Source organism: Scyliorhinus torazame, chromosome 5 (assembly GCF_047496885.1).
Source record: "Scyliorhinus torazame isolate Kashiwa2021f chromosome 5, sScyTor2.1, whole genome shotgun sequence".
Taxonomy (NCBI): Eukaryota; Metazoa; Chordata; class Chondrichthyes; order Carcharhiniformes; family Scyliorhinidae; genus Scyliorhinus; species Scyliorhinus torazame.
Genome location: NC_092711.1, coordinates 141,697,802 through 141,707,866, shown reverse-complemented (window position 1 = coordinate 141,707,866; position 10,065 = coordinate 141,697,802). Strand labels below are relative to the sequence as shown.

The following is a 10,065-nucleotide window of genomic DNA, read 5'->3' as shown; positions in this document are numbered from 1 at the left end:
TAAGGTATAACAAGCATTCAAAACAAGACAAATGTGTTGACGGCACAGATCATCGCAAATGAATCTGATTTAGTGGCCATTACAGAGACACGGTTGCAAATGGCTCATGACTGGGAGTTAAATATCCAGGTGTATCAGACTATTCGGAAGGACAGACACAAAGGTAAGGTGTAGCTCTGATATGTAAGGCTGGCATCAGGGTGGCAGTGAGAGATGATATAGAGAAAAAGGTTGAATCCATTTGGATAGAAATTAGAAAATAATCTTTATTATTGTCACAAGTAGGCTTACATTAACACCGCAACAAAGTTACTGTGAAAATTCCCTAGTCGCCGCACACTGGCGCCTGTTTGGGTACACAGAGGGAGAATTCAGAATGTCCAATTCACCCAACAGCACGTCTTTTGGAACTTGTGGGAGGAAACAGGAGCATCCGGAGGAAACATATGCAGACCACAGAGAGAACGTGCAGACTCCGCACAATTCCCAAGCGGGAATTGAACCTGGGACGCTGGTGCTGTGAAGCAATAGTGCTAACCACTGTGCCACCATGCCGCCCATAGTAAGGAGTAAGGCGAATAGTAAGGAGAAACGTTCACTGATAGGCGTAGTCTATAGGCCACCAAATAATAACATCCCAGTGGGATGGGCAATAAACAAAGAAATAACCAATGCATGTAAAAATGGGACGACAATTATCATGGGGGATTTTAATCTACATGTCGATTGGTCAAACCAGTCGGCCGGGGCAGCCTTGAGGAGGAGTTCACCGAATGTATCCGCGATAGTTTTCTTGAACAGTATGTAATGGAATCTATGAGAGAGCAAGGTATCCTAGATCTGGTCCTGTGTAATGAGACAGGATTGATTAATGATCTCATAGTTAGCGATCCTCTCGGAAGGAGCGATCATAATATGGTTGAATTTAAAATACAGATGGAGTATGAGAAGGTAAAGTCCTAAAAGGAAAGTGGGAAGAAGAACTAGGGGAGGAGTTAGAGGAGGGTATGTGGGCTGATGCCCTAAGCAGGGTAAATTCCTCTTCCTCATGCGCCAGGCTTAGCCTGATTCAATTTAAGGTGCTACATAGAGCACACATAACGGGAGCAAGATTGAGCAGGTTCTTTGGAGTGGAGGACAAATGTGGGAGGTGTGGCGGGAGCCCGGCAAACCACGCACATATGTTTTGGGCATGCCCGGCACTGGAAGGGTATTGGAAGGGAGTGACGGGAGTGATTTCGCGGGTGGTGAAGGCCCGGGTCAAACCAGGCTGGGGGTTAGCTCTATTTGGAGTTGCGGAAGAGCCGGGAGTGCAGGAGGCGAAAGAGGCCGACGTTGTGGCCTTTGCGTCCCTCGTAGCCCGGCGCAGGATCCTACTCATGTGGAAGGAGGCGAAACCCCCCGGACTGGAGGCCTGGGTAAATGATATGGCGGGGTTTATTAAACTGGAGCAGATAAAGTTTGCCCTGAGAGGATCGGCTCAAGGGTTCACCAGGCGGTGGCAGCCATTTCTCGACTACCTAGGGGAACGTTAGAGGGAAGACAGATGACCAGCAGCAGCAACCCAGGGGGAGTGGGGGGGGGAGGGGGGGGTTTAGTTTGGGTCAAAGATAAAGGGGTTTTGTTACTTGTGTATTGTTTAAAATTTCTGTATTGTTATTGTTGCGTTTGCTTTGTAAGAGGGGAAAAATTGTTGTTTGGGAAAAAAATTTCAATAAAACATTTATAAAAAAAAGAGAAGGTAAAGTCAAAAACCAGTGTTTTATGCTGAAACAAAGGAAACTACAATGGGATGAGGGAGGAGTTGGCTAAGGTAGATTGGGAGCAAAGACTTTGTGGTGGGACATTTGAGGAACAGTGGAGGACTTTCTAAGAGATTTTTCACAGTGCTCAGAAAAAATATATACCAGTGAAATGGAAGGGCTGTAGGAAAAAGGAAAATCAGCCATGGATATTTAAGGAAATAAAGGAGGGTATCAAATTGAAAGAAAAGGCATACAAAGTGGTAAAGATTAGTGGGAAACTAGCGGATTGGGAAATCTTTAACGGTCAACAGAAATCCACGAAAAAAGCTATAAAGAAAAGTAAGATAGATTAGGAGAGTAAATCAGCTCAGAATATAAAAACAGACAGCAACGTTTCTACAAATATAGAAAACAAAAAAGAGTAGCTAGGGTAAGCATTGGTCTTTTAGAGGATGAGAAGGGGGATATAACAATGGGAAATGAGGACATGGCTGAGGCATTGAACATGTATTTTGTGTCAGTTTCCACAGTGGAAAAAACAAATAACACACCAATGATTGATGGCAAGGAGGCGATGGCAGGTGAGGACTTGGAATCGATCATTATCACTGAAGAGGTCGTATTGGGTAAGCTAATGGGGCTAAAGGTAGACAAGTCTCCTGGCCCTGATGGAATGCATCCCAGGGTACTAAAAGAGGTGGCGGGGAAATAGCAAATGAGCTCATGGTAATTTACCAAAATACGCTGGTCACTGGGGCGGTTTCGGCAGATTGGAAAACAGCAAATGTGATGCCACTGTTTAAAAAAGGAGGTAGATAAAAGACGGGTAACTATCGGCTGGTTAGTTTAACTTCTGCAGTGGGGAAAATGCTTGAATATGTCATTAAGAAAGAAATAGCGAGGCATCTGGATAGAAATTGTCCCATTGGGCAGACGCAGCGTAGGTTCATGAAAGGCAGGTCATGTTTGACTAATTTAGTGGAATTCTTTGAGGACATTATGAGTGTGGTGGACAACAAGGGACCAGTGGGTGTGGGTTTCCAGAAGGCATTCAACAAGGTACATGGATATAAATAAGATAGGAGCAGGAGGAGGACTTTTGGTCCTTCAAGCCTTCTCCGCCATTTATCACGATCATGGCTGATCATCCAACTCAGTAGCCTAATCTTAAGGTGCCGCACAAAAGGCTGCTGCATAAAATAAAAATGCATTGCGTTACAGGTAATGTATTAGCATGGATAGAGGAGTGGTTAATTGACAGAATGCAGAGAGTGGGGATAAATGGGTGTTTTTCTGGTTGGCGATCAGTGGGTAGTGGTGTCCCTCAGGGATCAATGTTGGGTCTGCAATTGTTCACAATTTATCATAGAATGTACAGTAGAGAAGGAGGCCATTCACCCCATTGAGTCTGCACCAGCTCTTAGAAAGAGCACCTTACCCAGGCCCACATCTCCACCCTATCCCCATTATCCAATAACCCCACCCAACACTAAGGGCAATATTGGACAATAAGGGCAATTTAGCATGGCCAAGCCACCTAACCTGCACAACTTTGGACTGTGGGAGGAAACCAGTGCACCTGGAGTAAACCCACACACACACAGGGAGAATGTGCAGGCTCGGCACAGTGACCCAAGCCGGGAATCGAACCTGGGACCCTGTGAAGCAATTGTGCTAACCACTATGCTACCGTGCTGCCCATAGATGATTTGGAGTTCGGGATCAAGTGTAGTGTGTTAAAGTTTGCAGATGACACTTGCTGGAGCCAAGTGTGCAGAGGACACTGAAAGTCTGCAGAGGGATATAGATAGTTTAAGTGAGTGGGCAAGGATCTGGCACGTGGAGTACAATGTTGATAAATGTGAGGTCATCCAGTTTGTAGGAATAACAGCAAAATGGACTATTATTAAATGGTAAAATATTGCAGCATGCTGCTGGGCAGAGAGGCCTGGGTGTCCTCGTGCATGAATCGCAAAACATTGGTTTCTAGCTGCAGCAATTAATTCAGAACACAAATGGAATTTTGGCCTTTATAGAGGGATGGAGTTTAAAAGCAGAGAGGTTATGTTGCAGCTGAAGAGGGTGCTGGTGAGGCCACACCTGGAGTACTGTGTACAGTTTTGGTCTCCTTACTTGAGAAAGGATGGACTGGCATTGGAGGGTGTGCAGAGGAGATTCGCTAGGTTGATTCCAGAGTTGAGAGGATTAGTTTAAGTGGAGCTGAGTCCACAAAAAGATCAGGCATAATCTCATTGAATAGCAGAGCTGGTTCGAGGGGCCAGATGGCCTACTCCTGATCCTAGTTCTTATAGGTGGGCCTTATATCCATGTAGACCTGCTGATTAGATATCATTTAGACTCCAAACTTCAATCTTGAAATTAAATATACAATTAAAGTAAAGCCATTTTCAAATTCTTTTTTTTAACATAAATTTAGAGTACCCAATTTTCAAATTAAGGGGCAATGTCGCGTGTTCAATCCACCTACCCTGCACATCTTTGGGCTGTGGGGGTGAAACCCACGCAAACACGGGGAGAATGTGCAAACTCCACACAGACAGTGACACAGAGCCGGGATCGAACCTGGTACCTCAGCGCCGTGAGGCAGCAGGGCTAACCACTGCGCCACCGTGCTGCCCACCATTTTCAAATTCTAATATTCTCAACACCTTCCTGGGACATTGGAAACCAAAAGTTGAACCACTTTCAGCAGAGCAGCCTTTCCGCTTATCGACACAGTCTTCCCAGTCAAATAACCTGAGGTTCCCTTTAATCATGAACCAATCAGGCCACTTCAGGTTTGATAGCAGCAAAATTCAGAGAAGGTCACGTGACTCCCCCTTAATTCCTCCATTTTAATCAAAATTAAAAACAGTTGTACAATATAACAATCTTAGAACACATCACATTTGTCAGTCAAATACATATTATTTATGCTGGGGTGTTTATTATGAGATTTAGGCACTGGAGGCAAAGGGTGGGGGTTTTAAAGAGTAACCTTCCCTTCCTAACTCTGTATGTCTATAGTGTCAGCCGTGGCTCAGTGGGTCGCTCTCTGACCTCGGTGTCAGAAGGTTGTGGGTTCAAATCCCAGTCCGGGGACCCAAGGAGAAAAATCAAAACCAATTGTCTGAGTGCCATCACCGAGGGAGTGCTGCACTGTCAGAGGTGCCGTCTTATGAATGCGTTGTCAAGCAGAGAACCCATCTGCTCTCTCAAGGGGATGTTAAATAAATCATGGAGCCAACATTTCTGACTTGTCGCCAACTATCAGAATGAACAAGTTGCAGTCCTAGATGTGATTAACAGCAGCAGGAACAGCAGAATTCAACCCCTGTCATCACTTGTGAACTCGCTGGTGTGACAGCAGGTGGGATAACTGAGTGAAGCCCTTCCCACATTCAGAGCAGGTGAATGGTCTCTTCCCAGTGTGAACTCGCTGGTGCCTCAGCAAGTGGGATGAATCAAGGAATTGCTTCCCACATTCAAAGCAGCTAAAAGGCTTCTCCCCAGTGTGGATTCGCTGATGTGTCCGCAGGTCAGATACCAGAGTGAAACTCTTCCCACACTCAGAGCCTTTCCCCAGTGTGAAATTGTTGGTGTGTGAGCAGGTTAGATGAATCAGTGAATCCTTTACCACACTGAGAACATATGAACGGTCTCCAGTGTGAAGTCGATGGTGTCTCAGCAGGCTGGATGACTGAGTGAATCCCTTCCCACACTCTGAACAGGCGAATGGCCTCTCCCCCGTGTGAACTCGCTGGTGTTTCCGGAGGGTGAATGAAACACTGAATCTTTGCCCACACTGAGAGCAGATGAATGGCCTCTCCCCAGTGTGAACTCGCTGATGTGTCTGCAGATTGGAAGATGTACTGAATCCTTTCCCACATGTGGAGCAGGTGAACGGCCTCTCCCCAGTGTGAACACGTTGATGCATTTCCAGGTTAGAAAGGGATTTAAATCCCTTCCCACATCTGGAGCAGGCAAACGGCCTCTCACCAGTGTGACTGTGTCGATGAATTTCCAGCACAGATGGGGATCTGAATCCCTTCCCGCAATCCCCACATTTCCACTGTTTCTCCATGTTCGGGTGCCCTGATGCCTCACCAGGTTAGACAATCAGTTGAAGTCTCAAACAAAACATGGGTACGGTCTCTCTCAACTGTGAATGGTGCGGTGATTTTTCACACTGTGTAACTGGTTAAAGCTCTTTCCACAGTCAGTGCACTCGAACACTCTCACTTGGGTTCCTGTGACTCAGTGCTTTTCCAAACACACAAATCTTTTGAGACAGGCAGAACTGACAAATATTCTTCCTTCTAGGTTCAAATATTCCGTTCCCGATTAATTGAGTGACACTGTCAGGAGGTGATATTTGTGTTTGGAAATTCTCGTCTAATATCCTGTAAAAGGAGTTTTCAAAATTAATTCACTGTCAGTACAGGATAGAAATTTAGAACAGACAATTCTAGTTTCTGCTGAAGATTCTTTCCTCTCTCACAAATCACCATCCCACACACACTCCCTCCATTCTCACTCTCCTGTATCTAATATTCACCCTTCCAGTTCTCTTGAGGGTGCTGATTCAGGCTGATTGACAGATCCCTGCTTCCTATCCTGGACACAGAGACCCGAAAATCTTTGCGCAGGCTAGCCAGACAGATATATGTCTATATTACTGGACTAAAATGATTAATGTATAGAATTGTTTCAGCTGCTTGAGATACAGGGGATTGTCATTGATCACGACTCTGAAGTTGTTGCCTATAAGGGTAGTCAAGCAAAGACGATCAATAATTTCCCAATTAAATTGGATGGTCGATACAAGGTTGCAGAATGGGGCCCACTCGAGACTGACAGAATTGCTTGACAGAGTTGGCATCGAATCGAGGTGTGCAATGGACTTCTTCAATTACTCTATAACTGGAAATATATAACGCAGCTACAGTACTATATTACAAGACAAAATAATAAATATATTTTATTACACAACCATAAATATCTAATTTGTACAATATAACACTGGACATATCTCCGTCCAATATTGATTTACTGTCCCCTAGGTAGGTTCTGGGTTTAGGGAGATAGGGCGGGGGGGGGGGGGGGTAGGTTTAGGTAGGGTGCTCTTCATTGGGTCCGTGCACACTCGATGGGCCAAATGACCTCCTTCTGCACTGTAGGAATTCAATGGTATTCAATGGTTCTGTTCTATTCTATCTCCTGGGGAAATCATTGAACATTAGCAAAGAGATCATCCTTTTAGCCCAACAAATAAACGTGTCAAGCTGAGGGAGCAAAGGATGTCAAATTCTTTAAGAGAGAGAGAGAGAGAGACCTGGGCCAAGCTTTGCAGAGTCTGCACCCTTCCTGGATTCACTTCCTTTCCCTTCAGTTGCTGCAATTCACCAATTAAAGGTCAGAATGAGAAAATAAATGGAAAGGGGGAGAAAAGAAAGTGTTTTACTCGCAGATGTTGGAGACAGGAGGATGTTTCAGTTTCTGTGACACATTCGCATTCACACAACGTCCACGCTGATTGGCTGGAGGACCAGAGTCCTTCTGGACCTCCAACTTTTCCCACTGGTCAAGACCTCAGCAGAAAGATCAGGGGTGGGCTAATACCTGCACATGCGCAGCTTCGTCTCTCCCTTGGACATGCGCATCACTGCTTCTGGGCTGGGAGACGAGTGTGCAAGCGCTGTTGTCGAATTGTTTGGATCATGCACATTGGGCCTGTTCGTCCCGGACATATCGAAGGACAGCGGCGAGGTGGGTGGGAGACTTTGGAAACAGTTCCGCAAAAGCAATTTAATAATTGGCAACTTCCTGGTTCGCAGCTGCGGGGCTTCTCCCACCCGGTACCAGGCCCAGGTTAACGATCGCCATCTTTATTCAGCGAACGGAGGATGGCGGCTGGGAATAAACAATGGCGAAACGTCTCGCCCCTCATTCACTCTGATTGGCTGGAGGACCAGCCGCCTGATTTAGTCCTCCAGGCCCACCCCTCCGTCCTATTGGTCCAGATGGGGGAAGGGAACAAACAACCAGGTTTCAGCCTAAAACTTCCTCCTCTGTGCAACATCTTTTCTCCCCCTTTCCTTTTCTCTTAGTCTGGGAGGACATTGGTGACTTGCACAACTGAAGGGAAAGGAAGTGAATCCAGGGAGGGTGCAGACTCCGGAAAGGTTGGCCCAGGTCTCTCTCTCTCTTAAAGACATTGACATCCTTTGCAGTGTTCCATAGTTACTAGAATAATCTGTTCTGAAGTTCTATCTTGCAATGATAGAGATGGTTTTGGTAAACTCCTTTTACAGGATATTAGAGGGGGAGAATTTACAGACAAAATGTCAAGATGTGACAGAGTCACTTAATTGGTCACTGTGCAGAGTCTGCACGTTCTCCCTGTGGCTGCGCGGCTTTCCTTCGGATGCTCCGGTTTCATCCCACAAGTCCCGAAAAATGTGCTGTTAGGTGAATTGGACATTCTGAATTCTCCTTCTGTGTACCGAAACAGATGCCGGAGTGAGGCGATTCGGGGATTTTCTCAGCAACTTCATTGCAGTGTTAATGTAAGCCTCCTTGTGACAATTATCAAGATTATTATTAGATTATTATTCTTGGGAGCTGAATATCATCGGCCTTGACGCACAAGGAAGAAAAGTTTGTCCTCTTCAAATGGCTTGAAACATGGTGTTAATGGAAAAACATGAGATAATGAAAAATGAAATGAAATGAAAATCACTTATTGTCACAAGTAGGCTTCAATGAAGTTACTGTGAAAAGCCCCTAGTCGCCACATTCCGGCACCTGTTCGGGGAGGCTGTTACGGGAATTCAACCGTGCTGCTGGCCTGCCTTGGTCTGCTTTCAAAGCCAGCGATTTAGCCTAGTGTGCTAAACAGCCCCTGCTACATACTCCTGAGTGAGTGTTCCAGTGCATTTACTGTGGAAAATGCTGGAGAGACATGAAGACACCCAGATCATAGAAAAACCATGGAAGTGTGGGGACTGTAAAAAGTCCCTATCAGTGCTGGAAAAACACTGGGGAGGCCGTTCAGCTGCTCTGGCTGTGGAAAGGGATTCACTCGGGTATCTATTCTGCTGATTCGCCAGCAAATTCACAGCGGGGTGAGGCCGTTTACCTTCTCTGACTGGGAAGGGATTCACTCAGTCATCCCACCTGCTGATACACCAGCGAGTTCACACAGGGGAGAGGCCATTCACTTGCTCTGTGTGCGGAAAAGGATTCAGTGATTCTTCCAATCTGCGTGCACATCAGCGAGTTCACACCAGAGAGAGACCTTTCACCTGCTCTCACCTATGGGAACGGATTCACTAAGTCATCCCATCTGCTGAGACACCATCGAGTTCACATTGATGACAAGGGTTGGATTCTGCTGATATTGCTGCTGTTAATCACATCCAGGACTGAACCTTTTTCATTCTGACACTTGGTGAAGTGGGAGGGTCAGAGGATTTCTTTCTTCTGGACTGGCCCGTCTCACGACTTTGCTTCCTGTGGGCTGATGCTCTTTGAGCCTGGGAGAGTACATTTCCATGGAAAAGATCTACAAATGGTGAAGAAGTACATTTATTTTATCCTGGATACTAAATAGTGTTTCTCTACCACTACAAGTAGATCTAAAATAAATACATTTGTCTCGGTTCCATTGAGTCTACAGCACAGGGCCAGGCCAGTCGGCTCAATTGGTCACTCTCAGTATTTATGCTCCACATGAGCCTCCACCTACCCCTCTTCATCTCCCCCCATCAGCACATCCTTCTATTCCTTTCTCCCTCATGTATGTGTCTAGCTTCTCCTTCAATGTATTCATGCTGTTCAACTCAACCACTCGCTGTGGTAGTGAGTTCCACATTCTCACCACTCGCTGGGTAAAGAGGTTTCTCATGAAATCCCAATTGGATTATTGAAACGCTTCATCATTTTAAACACTTCCATCAGGTCACCCTTCAGTTTTTTTTTGAGAGAAAAGCAGCCCCAGCCTTTCCTGGGGGTGAAATGCTCTCTGTTCTGGTATTATTCTTGTGAATCTTTGTTGCACCTTCTCTTTGACTGATAAAGAAGGTAAAAGAACATGGGATCCAGAGTAACTTGGCAAGTTGGATCAAAAGAATTGGCTTAGTGATAGGAGACATAGGGTGGTGGTAGAAGGCTGTTTGTATGACTGAAGGCTGGTGGCAAGTGTACCACAGGGCTTAATACTGAGTCCCTTATTGTTTCTGATTATATATAAACAAAATAGAAGAAAATGTGGGGCAGATTTGGCCAGGTGCTTCACAATGAAGAAGGAGGTCTTAGG

General features: G+C 45.7%; 1 long non-coding RNA gene across 1 annotated transcript; it reads right to left on the bottom strand.

Moving 5' to 3' along the window:
- Positions 1–4,586: 4,586 nt before the first annotated feature.
- Positions 4,587–7,820, bottom strand: LOC140419870 (uncharacterized). Its single transcript, XR_011946058.1, has 2 exons — positions 7,368–7,820; positions 4,587–6,148 (listed from the first exon to the last, which is right to left on the bottom strand). It is a non-coding gene; the product is annotated as an uncharacterized lncRNA (long non-coding RNA).
- Between the last annotated feature and the right edge of the window lie 2,245 nt (positions 7,821–10,065).